Source organism: Lepisosteus oculatus, unplaced genomic scaffold, assembly GCF_040954835.1.
Source record: "Lepisosteus oculatus isolate fLepOcu1 unplaced genomic scaffold, fLepOcu1.hap2 HAP2_SCAFFOLD_416, whole genome shotgun sequence".
NCBI lineage: Eukaryota > Metazoa > Chordata > Actinopteri > Semionotiformes > Lepisosteidae > Lepisosteus > Lepisosteus oculatus.
Window position 1 is genome coordinate 1 of NW_027167952.1, and position 14,537 is coordinate 14,537.

Here is a 14,537-nt window from a genome sequence, read left to right on the forward strand (position 1 = left end):
GGGGTTGTTGCGGCCACAACGCAAAGTACTGACCACTATACGATCACGGCGAGTTACCGATACACACGTGGCAGGGCGGAAAAGGCTGTGCTCTCTTCGTGTGACATAATTCGGGAAAGTCCTGACGTTGCATTTCAACTGAGCCCCAGTATACATCGACCCTTCGACACTCTGAGTGACAACTCTCTTGCGTGTTTTCTCATATTTATGTAGTTTGCTTGCATGATGCCCGGAACAGCAGGGTTGTGCACTCCCATATGGTCTAGCGGTTAGGATTCCTGGTTTTCACCCAGGCGGCCCGGGTTCGACTCCTGGTATGGGAACGTGTCAATTTTGCCTCCTGCTTTCCAAAAGATCAGCACTGTGTACGAAGGAGCCGCATTAAAACTACTCAACGTGCAAAACGTGCGAGAGAGGGGGCGCTTGTTTCCAGCCGAAACTTCTCGCGTGTGAGACGAGCTGACCATCGCTGCAGGAGGTGGGAGGGTCACTCTGGTAGACAGGGCTGACCTTCGGCAATAGGATTTATACTCTCCAAGATGATATTTGCACTTTCTGGAGAGGCGATTTTCTCCACTTCAGTAGCCCGATTTCGTCGATTGCGTGGAGAGGGCTGTAGAATGTGGCGCCGTCTTTCCTGCTCCGTCCATGACAGGCGTGCTGGTCTCTGGAGAGAGAGCACGGTCCATCAGCGCACCCCAATAAAGGCACTGGAAGCAGCTGAATCGCATTGGCGAAGCTCAGCGCTGGGCCGCTGGGCACATCTGACCACAGTTTCCGTAGTGTAGTGGTTATCATGTTTGCCTCACACGCGAAAGGTCCCCGGATCGAAACCGGGCGGAAACAGACCAGACTTCTTCTGTCGCCACGCACAAAAGGGGATTGGGGATTCGCCTAGCGCTGTGATCGAACAGACCCACTCACCTCTTAGTGTGGCGGGATCTGCACAGTGCATGTCGCAGCGCATCCTGCTTTCACTTCAATGCGCGTCCTGATGTACCCCGGTCTCCCGCGTGACAGGTGGGGACAGGTGACAGGTCCTATACTAACGAGGAAGACATCGCTCTCTCCGACCCCCGGCATCGTGTCCCGACCCACCGTGCTGGAAGCCGACTCGTGCTGTGATTCCTTTACGGAGCAGAAATGACAACCGAGGAGCCGAGAGATCATTTCAGCATTTCGCGTCTGAACGGAAAACACAAACGACCAACTCGGAATGATTTGCCTTTGACGCTTATCAAAGCGTTCTTTGTGCATCGAACAGACCCACTCACCTCTTAGTGTGGCGGGATCTGCACAGTGCATGTCGCAGCGCTCCCTGCTTTCACTTCAATGTGCTTCCTGATGTCGAGTCGTGTGCCGTGCGGAGGCTCTGAAAGCGAGAGCAATGAAAAGGTGCACGACGCTGTGTTAGAAAACAGAGAAGTGAAAGGCAGTCCTTTCTCTAAGGAGGTAAAAGAAAAGCTACTCCCCGTCGGGGAATCGAACCCCGGTCTCCCGTATGACAGGCAGGGATACTTGCCACTATACTAACGAGGAAGACATCGCACGCTCCGACCCCCGGCATCGTGTCCCGACCCAGCGTGCTGGAAGGCGACGCGTGCTGTGATTCCTTTACGGAGCAGAAATGACAACCGAGGAGCCGAGAGATCATTTCAGCATTTCGCGTCTGAACGGAAAACACAAACGACCAACTCGGAATGACTTGCCTTTGACGCTTATATACCTCTTAGTGTGGCGGGATCTGCACAGTGCATGTCGCAGCGCTCCCTGCTTTCACTTCAATGTGCTTCCTGATGTCGAGTCGTGTGCCGTGCGGAGGCTCTGAAAGCGAGAGCAATGAAAAGGTGCACGACGCTGTGAAATAAACATTAATAAACGCATATATAACGTCGAAAACACATCTAACACTAGGAGTATACGGCACTCTGCACAGTGTACGAAGTAAATTATTTTCGCAGTAATTAATTATATTGTAGCGTTTGCAGGTTCTTGTTCAGAACTAAAGAACAGTGGAGACGCGATTAACCAAGCACTGACTTTATTTAACAACCACACCAAAACCGAACACAGGATCTACACACACATGAGGAGACTGACGAAAACGTACACACATTTAGGGTGGTAATTACCTAACAACACACTCTACTTTTACAGGACTACACAGGGCACTAGAATTACTAGGACATTATTTACACAGGTAGGGTCAGCCGCTGGTCATCGTGCTGACCCTCAGACTCTTCCCGGCTACCACTCCCAGCATGCCCAGCAGTACTACGAGCGCCTAGGGGCGCTTCCTCCTCACCACCAGGCGAGGGCGTTACACTGCCCCCACCTGAAGCGTCTGGCGTCTCGCCGACGTCGAACACCCCCCTCAGGCTGTACTCGTATTCGGCAAACTGCTGCGGAACCCTGCGCGAGCGGCCGCTGCGCCGCGGTGACGGCTGGCGATCCACGGACGCCCCACTATCGGCCGGCTCCAGCCCCGGCTGGTCCTCTGGAGCCTCCCCACACGGCTCCTCCTCCCGGGCCCGGTAGGGGGCCAGGCGGTCTCGGTGCAGGACCACCACTCTCCCCTGTGTTCGCAACCGGACACGGTAGCAGACCTCGCCCACCACCCCGAGTACCTCAGCGGGCCCCTCCCACGACGGCGCCAGCTTAGGGCTGAGGCCTTTGCAGCGGCGCGGGTTGTACACCCAAACCGAGTCCCTGGGCTGGAAGGCAGGCCCCCTGCAGCGCAGGTCGTAGTACAGCTTCTGCCGGACCCCCGCCTGTGTCAGGTGGGTCCGTGCAAAGCTGTGCACCCGCTGCATCCGCTGCCGCAGGTCCCACTCGTAGTCCGGTCCAGCCGGCGGTGCCGACCCGTCTCCGGGCGGCGGGCCGAAGACCAGGTCCACCGGTGTTCGCATTTCCCGGCCCAGCATGAGCGAGGCCGGGGTGCACCCGGTGGATTCCTGGACCGCGGTCCGATACGCCCAGAGCGCAAGGGGGAGGTGGCGGTCCCAGTCCCGTTGGTGCCGGGACACCAGGGTGGCCAGCTGGGTGGCGAGCGTCCGATTAAACCGCTCTACCAACCCGTCGCTCTGGGGATGCAGCGGGGTGGTCCGCGTCTTAGTAATCCCCAGGCGCTGGCACACTCTGGAGAAGACCTGGGACTCGGAAGTTACGCCCCTGGTCACTGTGTAACTCCTCCGGCACCCCCAGCCTGGCAAACATCCCCTCCAGCAGTGCATCGGCCACCGTGGGGGCACTCTGGTCCGGGAGGGCGTAGGCCTCCGGCCACTTCGTAAAGTAATCCATGGCCACCAAGACGTAGCGGTTCCCGGCCTCGGTGCGCGGAAACGGGCCCAAAACGTCCACTCCCACCCGCTCCATAGGAGCCCCCACCTGGTGTTGTTGGAGGGGGGCCCGAGAGCGCTCGGGGGGACCCTTCTGCGCCACGCACACCGCACACGTTCGGCAGTACCGCTCCACGTCCCGGTGGCAAAGACCCCAATAAAAATGGCCTCGGAGACGCTGCAGGGTTTTTTTACCGCCGAAGTGCCCCACACCCGGCTGGCCGTGCACCGCTCGGAGCACCGCCCCGCGGAGCGACCGAGGCACCACCAGCTGCCACCGTACCTCGCCACTGGAGGGTACCCGCCACCCCCGGCGCAGCACCCCGTCCTTTACCTCCAAGGCCTCCCACAGGGCGCAGAGGGCCTTGACGGACTTCGGGTGCGGGGCGAGCTCCTCTCGCGTAGGCCGCACTCCTGCTGCCCTCTAGCGGAGCACCGGCCCCACGTCAGGATCAGCTGCCTGACGCTGCGCCAGGTCTGGCAGGCCCACCCCCAGCGGCCCCTCCCGGGCCGTGGCCGTGGCGCTCACCCCCGCCACGGCGCGGACAGCCTCCTCACGCTGCTCCCGCCGGGCGCAGTGATGGCAGTCCGCGGCCTCGCAGGGGCGCCGCGAGAGAGCGTCGGCATTGAGATGGCGAGACCCCGCACGGTGCACGACAGTGAAGTCGTACTCCTGCAGTATCTCTATCCATCGCGCCATCTGTCCCTCTGGCTCCTTAAAGTGGAGCAGCCAGGTGAGGGACGCATGGTCGGTCCTCAACCGGAACCGGGTCCCGAACAGGTACGGCCTGAAGTGGTGGACCGCCGCCATCACCGCCAGCAGCTCGCGACGGGTCACGCAGTAGTTCCGCTCAGGCCTAGTCAGAGCCCGACTATAGTAAGCCACTACGCGCTCCCCATCTGGCCCTTCCTGCGCCAACACCGCCCCCACCCCCGAGTCACTCGCGTCGGTGTCGAGAATATACGGCAACCGCGGGTTGGGGTAGGCCAGCACGGGGGCCCCCACCAGAGCTTCACGCAACCGGCCAAAGGCAGTCTCACAGCCCGAGTCCCAGTCAAAACGGCGGCCCTTGTCGGTGAGGCGGTGCAGCGGGGCAGCGATGCTGGCAAAGTCCCGGACGAACCTCCGATAGTACGAGGCCAACCCCAGAAAGCTGCGGAGCTCCGCGACGGTGCGTGGAGTCGGCCAGCCCCTCACTGCGGCGACCTTACCTGGGTCCGTAGCCACCCCTCGCGATCCAACAACATGTCCCAGGAAGGTCACCTCCCGCCGCAGGAGCTCGCACTTGCGGGGGTTGAGCCTCAGGCCAGCACGGCGGATGCAGGCCAGCACCGCCTGGAGGTTCGTCAAGGCCTGGTCGAAACTCCGTGCATGAACCAGCAGATCGTCCAGATACAACACACACTGGTTCCGCGGGACCGATGCCAGCACCCTCTCCATCAGCCTCTCGAACGTCGCCGGGGCATTGCACAGGCCAAAAGGCATGACAGTAAACTGCCAGAGGCCCTGGCCGATGGAAAAGGCCGTCTTCGGGCGAGCATCGGGAGCAAGCGGTACCTGCCAGTAGCAGCAGCGGAGGTCCAAGGAGCTGAACTAGGTCGACCCGGTGATGTAGTCCAGGGCGTCATCTATCCTCGGCAGGGGGTAGGAATCTTTCCGGGTGACCTTGTTCAGCTTGCGGTAGTTGACGCAGAACCTCCACGAGCCGTCTTTTTTTTTAACCAGTACGGCTGGCGCCGACCACGGGCTCGCGGAGGGCTCAATCACCCCCGCTGCGGCCATCTCCCGGATCTTTTCCTCGGCGGCGGTCCGCTTGGCGTGAATCATGCGTCCTGGTGGGATGCGGATGGGCCGAGCGTCGCCGGTGTTGATCTCGTGTTGGACCAGGGCAGTGCGGGTGCAGTCCTCATCTCTCGCCGCAAAGAGGTCTTCGTTCTGGGCGAGTAGCTCCTGGAGCCGCTGCCGCTGGTCCTGATCGAGGCCCTCGCAGCTCCGCTGGTAGAGATCCTCAACGGCGCGCCTCGCTTCCACGCAACGCTCGGCCCCCGCCGCCGCTACCTTGTCTGGCCCCCCGGCCGACTCAGGAGCAGGATCCGGCACGCTCGCTCCCCGGCTCGCAGGCCTGGTCTGCCCCGGCGACTGACGCCGCCGCCGCCGCTGCCGCTGCCTCTTGTTCCCCCGGCTCCGGCAAGCCCGCGTCCCTCGGCCTTCGCCGGACCTGCCCTCCACCAGGTGCAGTCGCTCCCCCTGCCACACCAACTCCTGCCGGTCCAAGTCCAACCTGGCCCCCACTCGCTGCAGTAGGTCCAGCCCCAGAATGCAGTCCTCCTGGATGGGTGCAAGGTAGCAGGGGTGGCGCACCGTCGCTGCGCCCAGACGGAAGGCAAGCACCCGTTTCCCCCGGACTGCAGCGAGCTGTCCCGTCACGGTCCTCACGGTCCTGGAGGCCTCCCATCCTGGGGGGTTGGTGCCCTCGGTGTCGGGGAGGACGCCCGGCCGAAGTAGGGTTACTGATGAACCGGTGTCGAGTAGGGCCAGGCAGGGTTGGTCCTCAATCCGGCAGTGGAGGTACAGGCCCCGGCTACAGCCGACTCGCCCCACGGTGGCGTGAGGGGCGCCGGTTTTTACAGCGCTCTCCGGAGCGGGGGTTGAGGTGTTCAAGGGTGGCCTTCCCCGCGCTGAGCCGCCCCGTTCCCGTTTCCCGACGCCGATCGGGGAGAGCGAGGTTCGGGTGCCCGGCAGAACCGGGCTTGGTGTCCTCTCTTCCCGCAGCGGTTGCAAATCAGCGTGCGGGGCTGTTCCGTGGCGGTCGCTGCACGGGCTGGCTCCTCTTCCCCCTCGCTGGATTCCTCCGTCGCCGCCTCGGTCAGCCGGCAGGGCGCACTGCGTCTGCTGGCGCTGCCAGTCACCCCGAACACTACCTCAGCCCGTGTAGCAAGGGCCAAGGCCTGCTCCAGCGATGTTGGCGTGGCCAGCTGCACGTGGCGCCGCAGCTCCTCGGGCGAGATGGCCTTGAGAAAGGCCTGGAGAGCCATCTCCCGCTGCGCCTCCCGGGGGAAAGTTGGGTATCCTCGGCGGGCGAGGAACATGACATCCGCGGCGACCGGGCCCAGTCGCTCTCCTGGTCGGCGCCGCCGCAGGGCCAGCCTCTCCCGCATCAAGTCCGGCACCTCCTCTACACCGAAGCGCAGCTGGAGGGCTGCTGCCAGCGCCGTGTAGTCGCCTCTGTCCTCCTCCGGGACGTCCAGGAGCACCTGGCAGGCCGCTCCTTCCAGCGCCGCCGCCAGGTGGCCGGCCATCTCCGCCCGGCTCCAGCCATTCGTCCGGGCCGCGAGCTGGAACTGCGCCTCATAGGTCTCCCAAGGCGCTTCACCATCGTAGCGACCTGGTCGCACCCGCGCCGATGGGTGTGGGAATCGCTGATCGGCTCCGGCAGGGAGGGCATCCTCTCTCCGGGGCGGCCGCCCCAATTCTACTGGCGGGACCACTACTGGGTAGCCCTGGTAAGGGCTGTGGCCACCTGTCGCACCCAGGAGTTGCTCAGGCTCCCTATGTGCGACGCCGATGGGTTCTGCGTCTTTCAGCGTCAGCCGGCGCTTTACGGAATCGGGTAGTGTCTGCCACGAGTTGTTCATTCTGCCCACTTCTGACACCAATGTAGCGCTTGCAGGTTCTTGTTCAGAACTAAAGAACAGTGGAGACGCGATTAACCAAGCACTGACTTTATTTAACAACCACACCAAAACCGAACACAGGATCTACACACACACATGAGGAGACTGACGAAAACGTACGCACATTTAGGGTGGTAATTACCTAACAACACACTCTACTTTTACAGGACTACACAGGGCACTAGAATTACTAGGACATTATTTACACAGGTAGGGTCAGCCGCTGGTCATCGTGCTGACCCTCAGACTCTTCCCGGCTACCACTCCCAGCATGCCCAGCGGTACTACGAGCGCCTAGGGGCGCTTCCTCCTCACCACCAGGCGAGGGCGTTACAATATTTACTATATTTATTATACACGTGTAAATTAATTACTGCGAAAATAATTTACTTCGTACACTGTGCAGAGTGCCGTATACTCCTAGTGTTAGATGTGTTTTCGACGTTATATATGCATTTATTAATGTCGTCGATTTTACGGTTGCAATTCGACGTTGATTATACGTCGAGGCGACGTATATATACGTATAGCCGTATTTTCGCCGTGAATATACGTATATTCGACGAATCAATGCCCACAGCTTGGCATACAAGGGTTTTGCGGAGGGGTCTTGCCACCTGCCTGAAAAAAAAACAGTAAAATTTTTGAGTGCCTATAGAGTTTCTATTTTTATTTTCTTGAGAAAAGTTGATACCATTTCCTGGAAACCCCGTCCCCCATCAGTGCGCGGGGCCCGGGGAAAAATCTGTAGGGGGGCTTCTGAAATTCTGAGGGGGGGTGATATTTCGGTTGAAACGGAGCTGTACGGTGCAGCTACCCAAATGAAATCTCGCAGCTATGCCATTGATTAGTGCTTCATGATAGAAGATATCGACTAGCAATCTGGTATTTGCGATGAAGTTCAGTTTCACATTTTTCGTCACTCTCACTGGAGAGTATTGCCTGGAGCGAAAAGTACCATAAGCGTTCATTTTTGCAGCTACATGGACGTTCTGAATCGTTAAGAAAAAATGTTGTAAAACCAACAGAAAGCACAGACTGCTATAACTAGTCCTAGTTATATAACGATTTTAAGTATAATGATAAACTACTGCAAGGAATCGGTCCACCTGAGCAAACAGGATCGTAATGTTGACACTCAATAACGACACTGATATGTGCAGTTCCTGGACGGATAGCCCTCCTGCCCATCAAACAGACTGAGTGACTGTTCGTGTCATTTAGTGTTGTCTGACCATTGACAAAGTACAACTATTTTTTTAGGGCGCAAATTAAGTTATTTAATAACGTGGATTAAATAACTGGATGGCGTGGATTTTTGTCTTAAAGGAAACAGAAGTAGGAGATATATATATGTATGTATGTTTTTGGTGTTTTCCTTGTTTGTGAAATACATATACACACGCACGACACTAACATAAACACACCTCATAATAAAAGAGCAAAGCATTAAGTAGCAGGATTTAAAGGACGTTGAGACCCGAGAATCGCCCTGATTGAGCTCAGTGTGTAAGTCCACCCTGGAGCAAAAGCAGCGATGCTGGCATTCTGGGCATGGTGAATTACTGATCAAGAAAGGGGGTTTTCGAGGTCTCGTTCCTTACCTGTGAACAGTGTGGTGTAAGTCCTCTCTAAAGTCTCTGAGAGGCATTTAGATCTGGAGGTAACAGACGCCCTTGGCTGAATGAGTGCAGGAATGCACAGGTTTTTCAAGTGAAAGCATCCCCTTACTGTATGAGCTGTTACCTCACACACGACAAAAGTAAAAGAGACCGAACATGTGTACTAACTGATGGTTTGAGAAAGTGGTGGAAGGGTCCGTTTATATATCGGAAAAGTGTAAGTTGAAGGAAAAGAAGGAGAAAAATATGGGAAAAGCTGAGTTTGTCAGAGGGAGTCTGGGGCGAAGACACCTGTAAAATAAGCATATGCGTATTGATTGGCAAAAGCACAAGCATGTAGCTCCCACCCTGGTGCACGGCCGGCACCAGTGGTGGCAGATACATGAGAAAAAAAAGAAATTGGGATGTGACTTCTTAAGTGTGTTTACGGGGAAAACAAAAACCCAGAAGAAAAGATACTTTACTCGCTACGAAAGAGTATAAACAAAAGCGAAAAGAGGCAGTGCAGGAGAATCAGAAACTAAAAGAAGAATTAGTTCCTGGTCGCACTGCACTAGTTAATGTGTTATATCCTGCACTCCCATAGGGGAACAGACAGGCAGGAAATGAAAATAATTGGGATCAATTCCCACAGTGACCATATGGAGACGGGGGGTCTGGGTGGGATGACACCTGGTACGAGTGTGATAGAGACAGAACAGGAACTCCCTTCTTAAACAGAGGGTGCCTGCAGACCTGTACTCTCACCCTAAGTGGGAGAGGGCCTGATGTAGCGGGGGCTGGCGCTGTTGATGACAGCGTCACTCTAAGTGTCTCGCACCCCATCGAGGGGGTCCGTACTCGCACCTACCTTCCCTGATTCCCCCATACGATCAAATCCAAAACCGGAAGATATTGACTGGTGGGCTAAAGTACCGCACCCAAAATTAGGAATGCAGCGAACCTGGAGTGCACTTCAGGAATTAAAAGGATTCATGTAGAAGTAAAACAAGAATACAGCACATTGTAGTACGAAGAGAAAAATATATTCTCGATGTGTATGTGTGTTTTATGAATTTGTGTGCCGGCATGTATGTGTGTAACTGTGAGTTTTTGTATACTAAATGACGGTGTGAGTGTGTTTAGCCAGCGGGACTGGCTAGAGACGTAACTAAAGAGACTTGATGAAAATCAACTTAAGGAGATTGGAAAATATAAGAGCGTCTGAAACGTATAAGTACAGTACAGGTGGACGTAAAAGTAGTTAGATAAACAGTGTTTGTATTTTTATACAATTAGTTGCAATAGTGAAAACAATTTGGGTTTATTCGAATGTCTCAGACATGCTGAAACGCTGTAGGTTTAGAATCGAGACTGGGGAGAATAACGTCTTGTGAGAAGATCTGTTTACCTAACGATTAGATCCTGTAAATCCCTTGTAGCCTACCTAAGTCTGTCCCAGTCCAGTGGATTAAAATGTACTGTTAATGGAGTGTTGGTTTCTCTGTTAGGGGATACTGGAGCACTACTGTCATGCTTGTTTCACTCCTCTGTTCAACAGTGTGCTATAGAGTAATGTATATGGGGAGATGGCAGGAGGCCACAGGAGTATTGGGGCACCAAGTTTTACTTGCTGAGTACCAGATTTTAATGGGTGGTTTTATCCCAGATCTATTGGGTTGGAATATTATGCATTACAAAGAATGACTATCCAGAACAGGGTATCACGTGGCTTCAACTGACTGTGATCACTCAGTATGTTGATGGTATTCTGAGTGCTTCCCCTGACGAGGAAACCCACAAGTCTGAGTTGCTTCAGCTTTAGAGTGTCTAATATTAAGCAGTTATGATAAGGCCCTTTTGTGTCGAGCATTGTGTGATTTTAACAGGGCCAGGGTGCAATATTTTTACGGGGTGAGCACAACTTTTAACAGATCTGCTTAAGGGGGGAGTGCAGTACAAGGACAAGATTGCCTTGGTACCAGCAGCAAAAGCCGCCTGTAATAATTTGAAACAAGCTCTCTTACAGGTGCTGAGACTGGGGTTTCCTCAGATGGATCAACCATTCTTTGTATGTAAGTGTGGACAAAGGGTTCTGGGCAGCTGTGCTGACGCAGGAGCATGGAGGTAGGCACTATTATACCATTCGATACTGTAGCCAAAGGGTGGGGGACGGTGAAAATTGAAGAAAATGTAATACTGTTTACTGATGGGTCCTCTCTGATGCATGAGGGAGAACAGAGAACAGGCTGAGCCGTTACAACAGAATTCGAGGTGCTAACAATCGGAAAATGCCCCTCCACTGCCTCAGCACAGCAAGCCAGTTAAGAGCACTGATGGAAGATTGTAAAAAGAAAGATGTTAAAAGGTTACTGTATATGTATATAATGTATGTATTTGTTGCATGTAGGCCACAATTCTGGATGGCTATGGAGAAATAAGATTCTCTCACAACGGCAGGGACTCCAGTTAAGAATACTGGGCTTGTCTCTGAACTGATTTGTAGTTTTACAGCTGCCGACAGAAGCAGCTTGAGTAAGGTGTCAATAACACAATAAATAAAGAATTCCAGTAACTCAAGGTAACAACCATGCAGATGCAGATGCCAGACGAGCGGCACTGGGAGGGCGGGAGTCTGAGACCCCTGTGAAACCTCTACTGGGGAAAAGGGAGAATTCAGGTTGAGGCCTTTAATAGATGTTTAATAGTGGTTAGAACAAATGTGTAAAGAATGTGGGGTTGTATGATGATGTGATGTGGGCTGGCACATACCCAAGTGTATGATAAAGATGATCCCGTGGTACGGACTGCCCTGCCCCTTGGATACTGATCTAGGGGCAGACTACACTGGGAAGGTGTGCCAGGCTGTAATTGCCTCACTAGGGGTAAGTTGGAAGTCACATTGCCCCCATCACCCACAGTCTGAAAGACCAACTAAGGAAATATCAACTGAAGGGACACCGTGGGTAGATGCTCTACCTGCAGTCCTGTGCGGTTTGCGGGCTGGAGCAAATGGAACTGTGAGACTGAGCCCATTTGAGATCATCACGGGCAGCCAAAGAAACTCCCTGGAGGCCAAGTTTGGCTAACGCACTGATGAATTAACTAACTCTCTATTAAAGTATTGTAGGTTTGTTAACTGAAGCGGTGCACAGGGCTTGTGAACAGGTGCCGGACGCTTGGGGACCTCCAGCAGAGGGGAGACACGACCGGATACCTGGCGAGTGGGTGTAGGTGAAGAAGAGATACCCTGCCAGACGTTGCAATCCTGCTGGGAGGGACCATATCAAGTGCCACTAACTACTGATTGTGCCATCTGAGTGACAGGATGAGATCGCTGGATCCGCGCATCGCACTTTCACCGACCCACGGCACCAGAGACTGAGTGAACAGAAAGAAGGATGTTGTTACCGTTTCTGTGTCTGATGCTTCCTAAGACCAACAGTGTGCTTGTTAGGCCTGAGGAGCATTACTGGGGATATGGTATCAATACATTCCAGATGTTGGCATATCTATTCAGCCAAAAAATTATAATCGGAGTTGGGTCAATATTGCTGTTCCAAGATCCTGACGATAGATCTCCACATGGCTGAGGTCTGCGTTTGGGTCCTGGGGTAGGACTTTATGTATTTGTAGGATTAGGATTGTTTTATGTGTAAAATTGTAACTATCACTTGTACAAAAACATCAATAACACCTTGTTGTAACCGTGGAACGCACAATGTCATGGTAATGCATGCCTGTACATCTAAAAAGGAAAGATCTGCCCTGACATTGTATTTGTAAAAATAGACAGTCCTGATGTATGCCATATTTTATAAGGGGGGAATGAAGTAAGAGACAAGATGTTAAAAGGGTTAATAACTTAAGTCAGTTCTGCCTGAAAATTAGACTTCTAAGCAACAGGGGTTTATGGCAGGAAAGGGGGTTAACTGATAAGGATTCCGGATGCGAGCAAGGAACCCCCTGGGGGCATAATCTTAAACTGACCATTTAGCAAGGGCCTCTTAACTGGCCAAATACCATAACCCCCCCCCCCCCTTACAATAACATCGAATGACGTCTGAAGCAGCAAGCAAGGACTATATAACCTAAAAGTTTGTACCGGCACATCGAACAATACTTCGGTTTTGTTGTTTCTTGCGGGAAACAAGACTTTGGCTTTATTGTTCCTTGCATGCAATAAACTCATCTGTTTTACTTCATCTCAGGATCAAGAACCTTATTCCTTCTGTTACAACAGGGCTTTCTCACGCAGTTTCATGGTTCTTGTAACCCAAATCCTACACTGGCCTGAAGTGCCCCCCCATTTCACAGCATTTGTCAGCTGATTTAAAATGTACCTAAAGGAGAAGCATTATTGAAGACCATCAATTACCAAGAGCTTTTGTCAAAGGTTTTGGTGGTCATTTTTAATTTTTAATGACCACAGAGCGCTGTGACCTCGGTTTTACATCTCATCCAAAAGACAGCGCCCTTTTACAACACAGCGTCTCCGTCACTATGCTGGGGAATTGGGACCCGCACAGACCTCAGGGTGAGCGCACCCCCGCCGGCACCATTAACACCGCTTCCAGCTGGAAGCTTTGTTTTTCCCTGTAGCTCATCCTCATCCGGGTACTGACCTGGCTCACACCTGCTTAGCTTCAGTGGGTTTTCAGTTGCGAGTTGCAAGGGGATGCAAGTGATGGAGCCGCTCGCTGCAAAAGCCACTGCATTGGCCGGGAATCGAACCCGAGCCTCCCGCGTGGCAGGCGAGAATTCTACCACTGAACCACCAATGCTCGGTGCCTGGGCTTTCAAAAAAGACGCTTTTTTGGTGCTCTGTGCAAAAAGCGTCGACATGCTTCCAGCTGCAAAATGCCATTCGCGGACGCTGAAGAATTTATTTCCAAGGCAGTGGGTACAAGCGATTTGGTGTTTTAAAACCACCAGGAACAGCAAAGAGGCGCGCTTCTTTGCTTGAGCCGGAACACAACGACAGGAGGTGGACAACGTAGTTGGCAGGATTCGGAGCTACGCGGGAAGAACCCAATGGATTTCTAGTTCATCGCCTTAACCACTCGGCCACGACTACAGCAAGCCCCACCGCCGCTGCGTTCTTGCTACAATCTTACCTGGATCGCGGGGCGCCGGCGGAAGCCTATTTCAAAGTCGTTCTCCGTTTCAAAAAAACATTTCCAAAATACAAGCCTTGCAGACAGACACGCCTCAGAGGACTTAAAGGTGGCTTCATATCGGAATGATAAAGTCTCCCCGTCCGGACATGAAAATGCCACTTTGTTACACACAAAAAAAGAATCAACAACAGAGAAATGCCCACAAGCACTTGAAAAGCCGCACCACGCCGCACTTGAAATAGCTCTTACATTAGTGGTAGACGCAGGAATCGCCTTTTTATTTACGCTCTTATCAAACTGTCAAAGGTTTGCTTTGCGAACGCTGCAGGACATCGCACAATCTCTTTTGAACGGGGACAAACAATTTCTTATGGGGCGCAGTAAGTACAGACGTTTAAAAAGCTCCACTCATGCCGACGATGCAGCATGAAGAAGCGCAACCTAACTTTTGACAGACAAAAGCCGGGCGCCGCTACGAGCAATATGAAATCAAACTGACAGCACACGGCGTTTCGCGCTGACTCAAAAGTGATCTCGACAGTCGCTGTTCTTTGCATAACGCCGAAAGAGCTAAAGAGCGTTTCTGTTGAGACGTAACAAGCTCGTTTCTTTCTACCATGATGTCACTATGACAAAATCTGTCTTTAAACACCTTGCTCAGTCTCTGACGAGACTGTCAAAAAATGCTTTCGCCGATTGTATTGCAAACCGGCGGAAGCGGGGTATTGAGAAAAGTTTTCAACTAGCAATAATCGCGCCTCGGCTAAACCTCACAGGCAACGATACTGCCACTGCGCAAAGCT

At 53.6% G+C, this 14,537-nt stretch overlaps 4 non-coding genes across 4 annotated transcripts; 2 read left to right on the plus strand and 2 right to left on the minus strand.

Moving 5' to 3' along the window:
* The first annotated feature begins 251 nt into the window (after positions 1-251).
* On the plus strand, positions 252-323 carry trnae-uuc (transfer RNA glutamic acid (anticodon UUC)). Its single transcript has one exon. It is a non-coding gene; the product is annotated as a tRNA-Glu (tRNA).
* A 450-nt stretch (positions 324-773) lies between these two features.
* Positions 774-846, plus strand: trnav-cac (transfer RNA valine (anticodon CAC)). Its single transcript has one exon. It is a non-coding gene; the product is annotated as a tRNA-Val (tRNA).
* Positions 847-13,327: 12,481 nt separating this feature from the next.
* Positions 13,328-13,398, minus strand: trnag-gcc (transfer RNA glycine (anticodon GCC)). The gene has a single exon. It is a non-coding gene; the product is annotated as a tRNA-Gly (tRNA).
* A 997-nt stretch (positions 13,399-14,395) lies between these two features.
* Positions 14,396-14,537, minus strand: LOC138229235 (U4 spliceosomal RNA). Its single transcript, XR_011185702.1, has one exon. It is a non-coding gene; the product is annotated as a U4 spliceosomal RNA (small nuclear RNA).